Here is an 11,984-nt window from a genome sequence, read left to right on the forward strand (position 1 = left end):
GGGCAATGGATCCGCCTTCTTCAGTGCGGATTCACAAGTACGTCCGACCTCCTGCGGAAATCTGACACTACACGTTTTCACTCGTTGCCGCTGATTCTTCATAATGTCCCGATGGAGATGACATCACTGATCGCTTCCTTTCCTTTCCCTTCCCCCCTTCCACCTTCAAATTACATATAATTAATTTCCGTCACCCAGTCTGTCTTCGATTTAAAGTTAACATGAGTTTTGTTAAGAGCACGACGTTCCCGCTTGTCAGTTACATTCCCGCGTTACTCTCAATATCCATTATGAACTAATTCCAGTCTCATTAGCAGCTTTCGTAATGCTAAAGAAGTATCTCATACTTACTAACTGTATATGTCCGCTTGCAAACACTTCATTAATAACTGGCGAAACCTGTATCACCTTAAATCTCCTAACATTTCCATCTCTATAAAATAATGGGCTGACTTACACATCGCCTTAAATAATCTCCACAACCGCAGCTCTTTGTGCCGGCCCTACCTATTGCCCCAAAAATACCTCGGTTGCTGGTTGATTTGGGGGAGGGGACAATACAGCGAGGTCATGGGTCCCATCGGATTAGGGAAAGAAGTCGAACTTCTCCTTTCAATGAAACCATCCCGGCATTTTCAGGAAGCGATTTACACATATCACGGGAAACCTGTCTGCGCCACTTCCTCTGCTTTGCTCTATGTCATTATACCTGTCCTTTCACCACCTATTTCTTCGCCACTCTTCTGCCCTAGTCTATGGCTAGACAGCGAATCTAGCTGCTGATGCACATGCATTAAGTTATTGACGTCATCTTTGTTGACTTTGGTTCAAATGGCTCTGAGCACTATGGGACTTACCTTCTGAGGTCATCAGTCCCCTAGAACTTAGAACTACTTAAACCTATCTAACCTAAGGACATCACACACATCCATGCCCGAGGCAGGATTCGAACCTGCGACCGTAGCGGTCGCGCGGTTCCAATCTATAGCGCTTAGAACCGCTCGGCCACCCCGGCCGGCCTTCTGCAAGTTTTCTTGAACGGACCCTGGAAACTTAAGCATTATAACAGCAATAAATTCAGATTCCTTCAACAGGTCAGTAAAAAACATGTTTTTTTCCAGTAGAATTGGAGAATTTATATTTTTAATCGCCACAACCGTTACTGGATAAGCTTCTGCCTTCAAATATTTCACTTACTATACTGTTCTGCGTGCCGGTAGATAAGTAATGGTTCAGAGATGCACACAATAATTCATCGTGTGTGTAGTGTAACGCTTCGTACATAGTGGTATGGAGAAGTGGGCTACAAAGTGATTCAGCAAGTGTCTTCGTAAGGAAGGTGGAAAGGAGGAGAAACGATTAGCGAACTCACAAATATGGTAAACAAAAGTTTTACCTAACTTGTTACTTTCCCAAAGTGTTGCGAAGAAACGTTACAGAAGAACAAACAGTAATAAAGTCCAGATATTAGAAGAAGAACTGAAGAGAATTGTGGAGTGTCAGGTTCCTGCTACTAATTGTTACTAATGCATGAGAGAACTGAGGAAAGCTGTCTAAAACCGAAGACTGTTGAAGAGTGCGACTGAGACTGGGCCATGTAGCTGCCGCCAGCCATCCTTTATCATGGCAGCAGAGGGCGCTCGCAGTCAGTGCCACTGGAGGCATGGCTCAGTAGGCACGCATCACTGGATCCGCCAGGTCCCGGAATGACCGCTGTCGGATTGTGCAAGAAACATGCGTTTCCGTTGCCAAATGTGAGACGCCTGTTGAGGTGGTATCGATTTGTGATATCACAGTATGCTGCCTGTGCATCTGTTCAGTACCCCTGATTCTTATGTCAACATCCTGTTCAATTCTACGAACAACCCAATTTATTTGTCGTTGTTCTAGTCAGTTTAAGGAATAATACCCTCAGACTGTCGAATGAATACTACAGGTGGATGTCGCCCTTTCTTGAGTAATGGAGAAGTTTATATGCATTAAGATAATCTGCTGAATCACACAAACCACAAATGGGCAAGCGATGTCCGATGGGCTGGGTCAAGCCCGCGATTGGTGTCAATGTGGCCCGCCAGAGAAATTCGTGGGAGAGTGAGGCACTCGCATTGTACTCTACCTGTAACGCATTTTCGGATATTCACATTCTGCCGTTCACATCTTTTCAATTTGTCTTCTGTACAATACTGTCTATGTATGATAAGGTCAAGAGATTTACACTTTTAAACTTTTTAAAGCGGGTAAAGAAATGATGGCTTAATTTATTTAGTGTAACAGAGAGAACTAATGCCTTAGAATTTTTGGACAAATATTTTTAAAAAAGCTAGCCATTAGTATCTAAAACTCTCTAATGACCTGCCTGTGGACAAAAATCACAAATTTATTCCTAATTGTGTATCGGCAAATACTGCATGTTTCATGGCAGTATTTTGTTTTCCTTTTGTCTCTCATATTGACATTATTAAAAAATTGCTGTCTATTTTAGACATGTTAGAACATTTCAACTGTTGAAATTTTTTTGTAGTAACAGTGTTGCAGAATTTTGAATGGAGGTCTCTAAGACAGTTATTGTAAGATGTAAACTGTGTCACAATGTGTAATCGCCGACCGTTGTGACCGAGCAGTTCTAAGAGCTTCAGTACGGAACCGTGCTGCTGCTACGGTCGCAGGTTCAAATCCTGCATCGGGTATGAATGTGTGTGATGTCCTTAGGTTAATTAGGTTTACGTAGTTCTAAGTCTAGGGGACTGATGACCTCAGATGTTAAGTCCCATAGTGCTCAGAGCCATTTTAACCATTTGAGCCACAATGCGTAAACATCTGTAGGCAGGATACACATAAAATGAATGTACTCCCAAAAGGCGACGCGAATCAGACCTGTGGGTCTATTTTAGTGATTTGATTAGTAACAGCCTCCATTTCGCGACGTTTTTCTACATTTTTTTCGATTTCTCTCGACTTAACCAGAATCGCCTTCGTTTTCTCTCTACATTTGTAGTTCACATTCTAAAGTTTTTGCTAAGTTTACGTTGATCATTCATAGCAGCGTCTAATTCGGTTTGCTACTGTTGGTATCTTACCATTACAGATGCTACCAACCACAGTTTTTATGTGCTCGATTTTGCTTATCGTCCTGTGAATCACATTGATGTTTACGTCCTTAGAATCAAGATGCTTTTTACATTTTTTTTTAAATTTCTTCGTCCAACTTTCTGTCTATGTGTTATCCTAACACTCGTTTACCTTTTCGATCCAGTCTCTTGTTTCTGCAAGATTTCCTTTGGTATTTTTGTAAGTGGTAACCTGCAGTTTCGTGACTTTTTGATCTAATGGCTAATGCCTTGAAGCTACTGCTAAATTCACTCTGCCTTGCATAACCCTCTTTGTTACATCATTAGTTTATTTTCGTCCTTCTCCTAATTTGCTTTGCCTAGCTTCTAATTTATTTTGCCCTGCTTCTAATTTATTTTTAATTCATATTGTAAATGATTCCATTACTGATTTTAACATTGACATTACTTCTGGTGATAAAGTTTGGTTCCGTTCCTCTATATTATCCTCACTTGGCAAAATATTAGGTAATGTAGTCCTATGATTTAGCCTATTTAAGTCTCCTGTTGGCTCATTTTAAATGTGGACGTCAGGTTCTGTATCCCTGGCGTCTTAATTGAAATATATCTCGTCACTGTGGTCAGGTGCGCCGAAATCTTCGTCCTCGGTGCAGGCGTTTAAAACAGACTCTACGTATTCACGAACATTATCTATAACTTTCAATCAAAAAAATGGCTCTGAGCACTATAGGACTCAACATCTTAGGTCATAAGTCCCCTAGAACTTAGAACTACTTAAACCTAACTAACCTAAGGACATCACACACACCCATGCCCGAGGCAGGATTCGAACCTGCGACCGTAGCAGACCCGCGGTTCCGGACTGCAGCGCCAGAACCGCTAGACCACCGCGGCCGGCAACTTTCAATCATTTTACAGTTTAAAAAATTTACATATTTCTTACAGGTCTTCTTCAATACAGCAGTTACTATACGATACAGCTTTGTCGCTTTCAACTTACTTTGTTTCTCCCACTAGCCACCACTCGTTTTGAATTATGCCACGCAGGCATAACATTCACTTCAATGTGCTGTAGACTGTGCGCTGATGCCATGCACTTCTGGCTCTCTTGCTGAAGCTATTGTGACGCTCTGCTTTCTGGGTTTTTGAAGCAGCCTGTTCTCCGCAGCTGATAATGTGCCTCGTTCGCTGTTCCCAGTCGTTGAATATGGCTTCCACCTGATGTTGCTGGTTGTTGCACGAACTGCGCTGCCATCCACGCTGCGCAGCCTCGTATCATAGTGTAAATATTCTCGGCATCAGCACTCATATTCTCCACGGACCACGCACGTAAATATTGGTTTAAAGCAGTATGGTATTTTCTCGTTTAAACTGAGCCCTCACCTACTTCTTACGCATTCCACTTACGATGACGTAATTAACAGTTATTAAGGCAAGCTTCATATGTCAAACAAATTTCAAGTCCATATCAAATACACTATAAACACTATTCTAAACAGTTCTGCTCAGTTATAGGACAATTCTCTTTTGCCGTTTCTACTATCGATTGTCTTCACTAACAATTTCCAGCCTCATTTCCTCAAAGAACCCTTCTTCAAGGTAGATGATGTGCAAAGATATCCCAACTGGGATTGCCATGTACGGTACAACAAAACTATAAGTATGACAGTACGTGGGGCGTTCGGATTGACCGTAATTAATCTAACAACCAAATGTGACCAATTCAGTGATTGTCCAATGTAACACACGACCTCCACATTCATTCAGTCGTTGTTTCCTTCTTACCACAGAAAACATGTGTCTCCCTTTGAACTGGAAATGAAAGATACGTGAGGGGCCTATGTGTATTCTGCCTCTAGTATGATAAAAGAAAAAAAAATAAGTTAAATAGTTTGCAATTTTTTGAACTTTAACCGTCCGTCTTCTGGTCGGCTCCTGATCGTTATCAGAAGGAGGCTAGTTTTTATTAAGCAAAGGTTTCTATTATTTGGAAAAGAACAACCCGGATTTCTTTACGTAATCAGTATGAATTTTATAATTACCTGAGGGACCTTTAACAGTGAACAATAAAATTGCATTTTCAAATGAAATCATTAATAAAAGGGGCAGCTATGAGTTATCCAACAGATTCAGAAAGATGTAGGTTGCAGTAGGTACTGGGAGATGAAGGAGCTTGCACAGGATAGAGTAGCATGGAGGGCTGCATCAAACCAGTCTCAGGACTGAAGACCACAACAACAAGAACAACATGAGCTATATAGAAGACAAGGATCGGTCTTCTTTCTACGACCAGGATGCCGCAGTATTCTCTGCTGCAGTAAAGGCTGTTTGACATTTATAAAAATAATATGACGTGGAGGTAAAAAAGAAAGATAAAGAAAAAGATTAGAATAAGAAATCTGGTAAACACTAAATATATTCAAACAATTCTCACAAGCAATTAGTGCTTATTTATAAACAGTATAACTTACGTAAAAAATTTTCTAACTGTATGGTGCTATCAGATTTCAGCCTGTCCTGTGCTAGCTTCTAGGTTCACGTTTTTGTCACAAATTACAGTCATTACTTTTCTCCTTCCTTAGAGACAATTCTTGCACCGTTCAACACCTTCATAACAATAACTTGCTGGTTTATAGTATCGAACATAACTTACTTGAATTTTATTAATTAATAACTGTTTTCTGCACGCTGGCAAGACCGCTCACTTTTATGGCTTCAAGGAGGCCTTCTTTACGCTTTCACATTACAAGCGGAAGTACGATAAAATCTGAAGATCTACAAATGTTTTTACTGTGACTTTTATTTAGATCGAAGCGGAAAGTTCAATTCAGCTTCTGTTAAAGTTTTTCTTTGACTGCGCAATCGATATATTAGCGTCCGCGCTAGATGCGCACCTTTACAGTTACGTAAATTATACAAATACCTTTCAAAGAATAGGTCTCATCTCATAAGTTGATCATTTAATATACAGCTAGGTGAATGCCTTACCAAGGGTACTTACAGCTTCCATACGACGGAAATCCCAATAACATTGCATAGCACATCAAGGTGGAACACAGAGATTCTATTATGGTTTATCAACCTTATATCACGAAAATCTGTTATGATGCCAGCTCACATGTAGCAATCAAGTCGCAAATCCGTTGTTCTTGAGACGAGACTGCAAGAGACTATTGAGATAGCTAAGGATCCCAATTCTACGAAATAATCTTTAACGTTCCAATTTTGGGATGCCAGTTGCTTTTATTTAACAACACGTTCTGCATTGCAGACAAAACATCAAACTGCAGGTAATGGGGGTTATTAAGTCACACGTATCACAGTCCGTATTAGGAACACTGATAACATTAAGTACAATGGAGAAATAACATTCACATACTAAATTACACATTTAATCTTCAATGCTTTGCATGCATATTGGTGATTCTATATCACTTCATACGGCATGCATCTCAGATTTTAATCGAGCTGATTGTAACGCGAGGACGTTAAGATCCCTCGTACCCGACTCGACTGCTGGTACCAAACTGAAGTCGTCAGCTCGGCGCACACTTTAGGCGGGAGCCGAAGAAACACTCTGGAATTCAGGGGTGATTCCTTCCATTGATTCCGTGATATATTTTACAGTCACCCTCAGCAACACTCGACGGTCCTTGCCTTGCTTCACGTTTCCACTTCACGCTCAGTGGCGGCTGTTGTGTAAGAGCACAAGAGCACTGTTAATACCTTACGGATTTTTTGGTCATTTTTCCATGGATGCTGTTAGACGTATTGTAGATGCAGTAACTTGAAATACGTGGCACTAAACCTACGGCGCTGTATTACATTGCCCCTTTAAGACTATGTGAAACTTTGCATCAGGGTTATAAGCGCACCTTCAGTTGTGTACGTCTTAAGGAGCTTCTGCGCATTCGGAACTGGTGTGGCGTAATTACCTTACGGGCCAGATACACACGGATTTGATAAACTATGTGCACGTTTCACGGCATGCACAGCCATCCCTTACTATTCGACTACAACTTTACGTCAATGGCAGCAGGTGGTAGCCCACTACAGCAGACTTTTATCCCTGTTCGCTTGGCATAAATACCCCAGACGGTAGTACATTCATCAGATATGCAAATCCACTCACTATATAGTAAAATTAGTTCGGACTTCACTATACACTATGTGATCAAAAGTATCCGGACATACGTTTTGCATATTAGGTGCATTGTGCTGCCACCTACTGCCAAGTACTTCAAATCAGCCAGAAATCGTGAGAGAGCAGAATGGAGTGCTCCGCGGAACTCACGGTCTTCGAACGTGGTCAGGTGATTGGGTGTCGCCGGCCGCGGTGGTCTAGCGGTTCTAGGCGCTCAGTCCGGAACCGCGCGGGTCGCAGGTTCGAATCCTGCCTCGGGCATGGATGTGTGTGATGTCCTTAGGTTAGTTAGGTTTAAGTAGTTCTAAGTTCTAGGGGACTGACGACCACAGATGTTAAGTCCCATAGTGCTCAGAGCCATTTGAACCATTTTGATTGGGCGTCACTTGTGTCATAGGTCTGTACGCGACATTTCCACACTCATAAACATCCCTAGATCCACTATTTCCGATGTGTGAGTGAAGTAGAAACGTGAAGGATCACGTACAGCAGAAAAGCGAACAGGTTGACCTCGTCTGTTGACTGACAGAGACTGCCGACAGTTGAAGAGGCTCTGAGCACTATGGGACTTAACATCTATGGTCATCAGTCCCCTAGAACTACTTAAACCTAACTAACCTAAGGACAGCACACAACACCCAGTCATCACGAGGCAGAGAAAATCCCTGACCCCGCCGGGAATCGAACCCGGGAACCCGGGCGTGGGAAGCGAGAACGCTACCGCACGACCACGAGCTGTGGACAGTTGAAGAGGGTCGTAATGTGTAATAGGCAGACCTCTATCATGACCATCACACAGGAATTCCAAACTGCATCAGGATCCACTACAAGTACTACGACAATATGGCGGGAGGTGAGAAACCTTGGATTTCATTGTCGAGCCGCTGCTCGTAAGTCACACATGACGCCGGTAAACACCAAACGACGCCTCGCTCGGTGTAAGGAGGGAAAACATTGGACGATTGAACAGGGCAAAAACGTTGTGTGGAGTGACGAATCACGGCACTCAATGTGGCGATCCGCTGGCAGGGTGTGGGTATGGCGAATGCCTGGTGATCGTCATCTGCCAGTGTTTCAGTGTTTGTAGTGCCAACAGTAAAATTCGGAGGTGGTGGTGTTAGCGTATGGTCGTTTTTTTCATGGAGGGGACTTGCACCCCTTGTAGTTTTGCGTTGCACTATCACAGCACAGGCCCACAGTCATCTTTTAAGCATCCTTTTCCTTCCCACTGTTGAAGAGCAATTCGGGGATGGCGACTGCGTCTTTCAACACGATCGGGCACCTGTTCATAATGCACGGCCTGTGGCGGAGTGGTTACACGACAATAGCATCCCTGTAATGGACTGGCCCGCACAGAGTTCCGACCTGAATCCTATGGAACACTTTTGAGATGTTTTGGAACGCCGACTTTGTGCCAGGCTACACCAATCGACGTCGATACCTCCCCTCAGTGCAGTACTCCCTCAAGAATGGGCTGCCATTCCCCAAGAAACTCTCCAGCACCTGACTCAACGTATTGTACCTGCGAGAGTGTAAGCTGTCTTCAAGGCTAAACCCGGGCCAACACCATATTGAATTCCAGCGTTGCCGATGGAGGGCGCTACGAACTCGTGAGTCATCTTCAGCTAGGTGTCCGAATGATCACGTTGTGTATATTACAGTTACGCTCACAGAAAAACCCATTTTGTTGGATTCTGAATGAGTTATGATATATTAAGTTTTGGATTTTATCATACAACGTTCAGAACTATAGCGTTGAGAACCATATAGCACATCATCGTCGATTGTGAGATAATTCTCACATCTGTTGATCTTGTGGTGGGTCAGGTTTATCTGTAGTGGAGGCCCGTATTGTATGTATATATTAACAATTACGAGAAGCTGTCTCACTGGTTTCTCTAATATTCACGTAAATGTAAGATCGAAGACAGTGTGCTTTTCGGCCTTATGGTTTTCAGTGCCTCATTTGTTTTCTAGTCAAGAGATTTTGTTGGTAGATGGTACTACATGAATTCAGTAATTTCCGCAACGCTCAATATGTGTTCGGAGTTGTTGCTTACTGTGCAGTGTCGACATGAGCTCTGTTGAATCTGTTTTGAATGTTAATGGAAAAGAAAATTACCAGGAAAAGTTATCCGCAAAGAAACTAGGGCCATCCAGACAAGATCCGTCATCTGAGAAAGTGACTAAATCAAATACGCGTGGCTGCAAGCGAACATTTAACAAAGAAATGTATAATAAGTACAAGATGTTGTGTGGGTGCATCGTCAGAATGCCACATTTTCAGCCCGGAAGTTAACACGCTAATTAATACGTGTATTAGGATATTGTACATTTGCCTGAAAAAATAAAAAAGGCATGAAAACTCCCATTTACACAATAAATGCGAACTGGAGAGTTGTTAAAGCTTGAAAATTAGTTCTTTCTTACCATAAAGTGTATATAATTAAGCATAAAACAACAAAATTTCACAAAAAGTCTTCCTTTTTTCAGACAAGTAATGCATATTATTACTTATTGTTATCACCGTTATTATGATTATCATTGTTATTACTTTTATAATTATTATTTTTGACAGTGACTGAATTTGTATGAACATGTTGAATAGCAAATTGTTATACAGCATATGCCATTAATTTTGCACTCTCTTATTTATCTGAATTTAGAAATTTGTGAACACCCAGAACGTACACTCACAAGCCGCCACTGTTCACACTTACATCACCAACAGTCGACATGGACAGCTTTAGAAGGGTTGAAATGTCCCTGAAGGATTTGTTTGGTTTTTAGTGACATCCAATAACTAGTGAATAGTGAAAGTCACTTAACTCTCCTGATCGACTCATTCTACTGTTTCTGCATCTCTCCTGATGACACAATACTTGCCAAGTCCTTTTATACCCATTGGTCCCCTGGTCGTGACATCCAGAGGTCAATTAGAGGTTTAGGAATACTTTTAATCAGAAAATGTATATTTTGGGTGACCAAGGACAACATCCACAATGATGATTAGATTGCGAAAAGAAACACATTGACATTAGAAGTACTCTGGACTCAATCATATGCCCTTTGATCAAGTAAGCTTGTAGCAGTTCGTCGTACTGGCTTCTTGCGATCTTAATTTTTTAAAATTATGGTAGAAGGCAGCTAACAGTTAGTGCCTTTAATGAGCGGTATCACATTTATTTAGTCTTTCCATTTATCACAATATGTTTAACGTTGAAAAGTTTACTTTACTTATTTATTTACTATTTTCTTTTAATCTATTATCTTGATGCAAGTACAGACCAAATGTTGCATGTGAATTGGTATGAACATACCACATAATATTTTAACGTAATTTCAAAAGTATTAGTATAACTAAGCGCTACGGTGTTTGACGGGGAAAATCTTCATAGAAAACAATAATTTTAAAAGAAAAAATTTCTACATGCTATCCTTTCACCTTACGGCGCTGAGATATATGTTCGTGTGAAATCCAGAAGGGACATGCTACTGTTCCACTGTACTTTGCTCCATTGTTGAATCACAAATTCAGTAATTTTCATTACTAGACTACAATACTGCTCTACAGATCGCTACACCACACTACACAAGTGTACTTAGTATCAAAACAAAGCTCGATTTCTCATTTGTCCAGACGTGTAGCTTCCGGCGCACTGACTCACAACTCAAGATTCACAGGAGCTTTGCTGGTGTGCCACCCAAGGCGTAGAGATTGGGAAACGGCTGTCGCGGTCTCAGGAAATCCTTCCCGGTCCTCCACGACGCTCCTCACTTCACAGCTTCCGGAAGGTTGTTGCAGGTGGATGTTACGCAGTGGCGTGTCTCCTTAACATCATGTATGGTCTCTTCTTGGCTGTCTCTCAGACACTTACGCTTGCAGTTCATAGACTGATACCTTAGCTGTCAGCGAGTTTAGCTTATGCCACAGCTCCTCACTTCTTTGTATATTATAGTCAGTTGTATAAGCAAAGATGTTCGTGTTCTGGTCTGTACATATAACAAACTGTGTATAAAATTACATGAAGGTTTTCAGATCCGGCCGCTGTGGCTAGCGATTGTAGGCGCTTCAGTGCGGAATCACGTGACTGTTACGGTCGCTGGTTCGAATCCTGCCTCAGGCATGCATGTGTGTGTTGTCCTTAGGTTAGTTAGGTTTAAGTAGTTCTAAGTTCGAGGGGACTCATGACCCCAGATGTTAAGTCCCATTGTGCTTAGAGCCATTTGAGCCACAAAGTTCTCAGAAAAGCAACTGGGATAATATTGACCTGTCCAAAATTCGAAAAATAATATTGGTATCTGCAAGTACTGTTGAGGAAGAGTAATGCTAGATGAGGAAGTCCCGTTATAAACTTCAGTATGCCACTACTTGTGGCGACAGTTTCGTTGCGTCTATGGACTCGGCTTTGCTGTTTGCTTGCCCCCGAAAGGTTCGCTGCGCCCGCACAACCTGCTCGTTCGCTGCCCGCAGACCGGAGGCGCTGATCCCGTACGGGACCGTGACTGGCCGCGTGGCTGCCGCAAGTGACTCTTCATCAAAGTCCTCTTTGTCAGGGGTCCGTCACGGGCTTCCGCCTCTTCATTCGGCGTCCCGTGACGCGGCGGGCGGCCGCAATAGAATATAAATTACGGATAATCGCCGTCAGAGGCCGCGGTGCGCCAATGCCGCAGTGTGTGTGTGAGCGTGTGTGTGTGTGTGTGTGTGTGTGTGTGTGTGTGTGTGTGTGTGTGTCTCGTGCTGGCGACCACACGCGGCGGCAGACATCATT

The sequence above is a fragment of the Schistocerca cancellata genome, chromosome 1 (assembly GCF_023864275.1).
Source record: "Schistocerca cancellata isolate TAMUIC-IGC-003103 chromosome 1, iqSchCanc2.1, whole genome shotgun sequence".
NCBI lineage: Eukaryota > Metazoa > Arthropoda > Insecta > Orthoptera > Acrididae > Schistocerca > Schistocerca cancellata.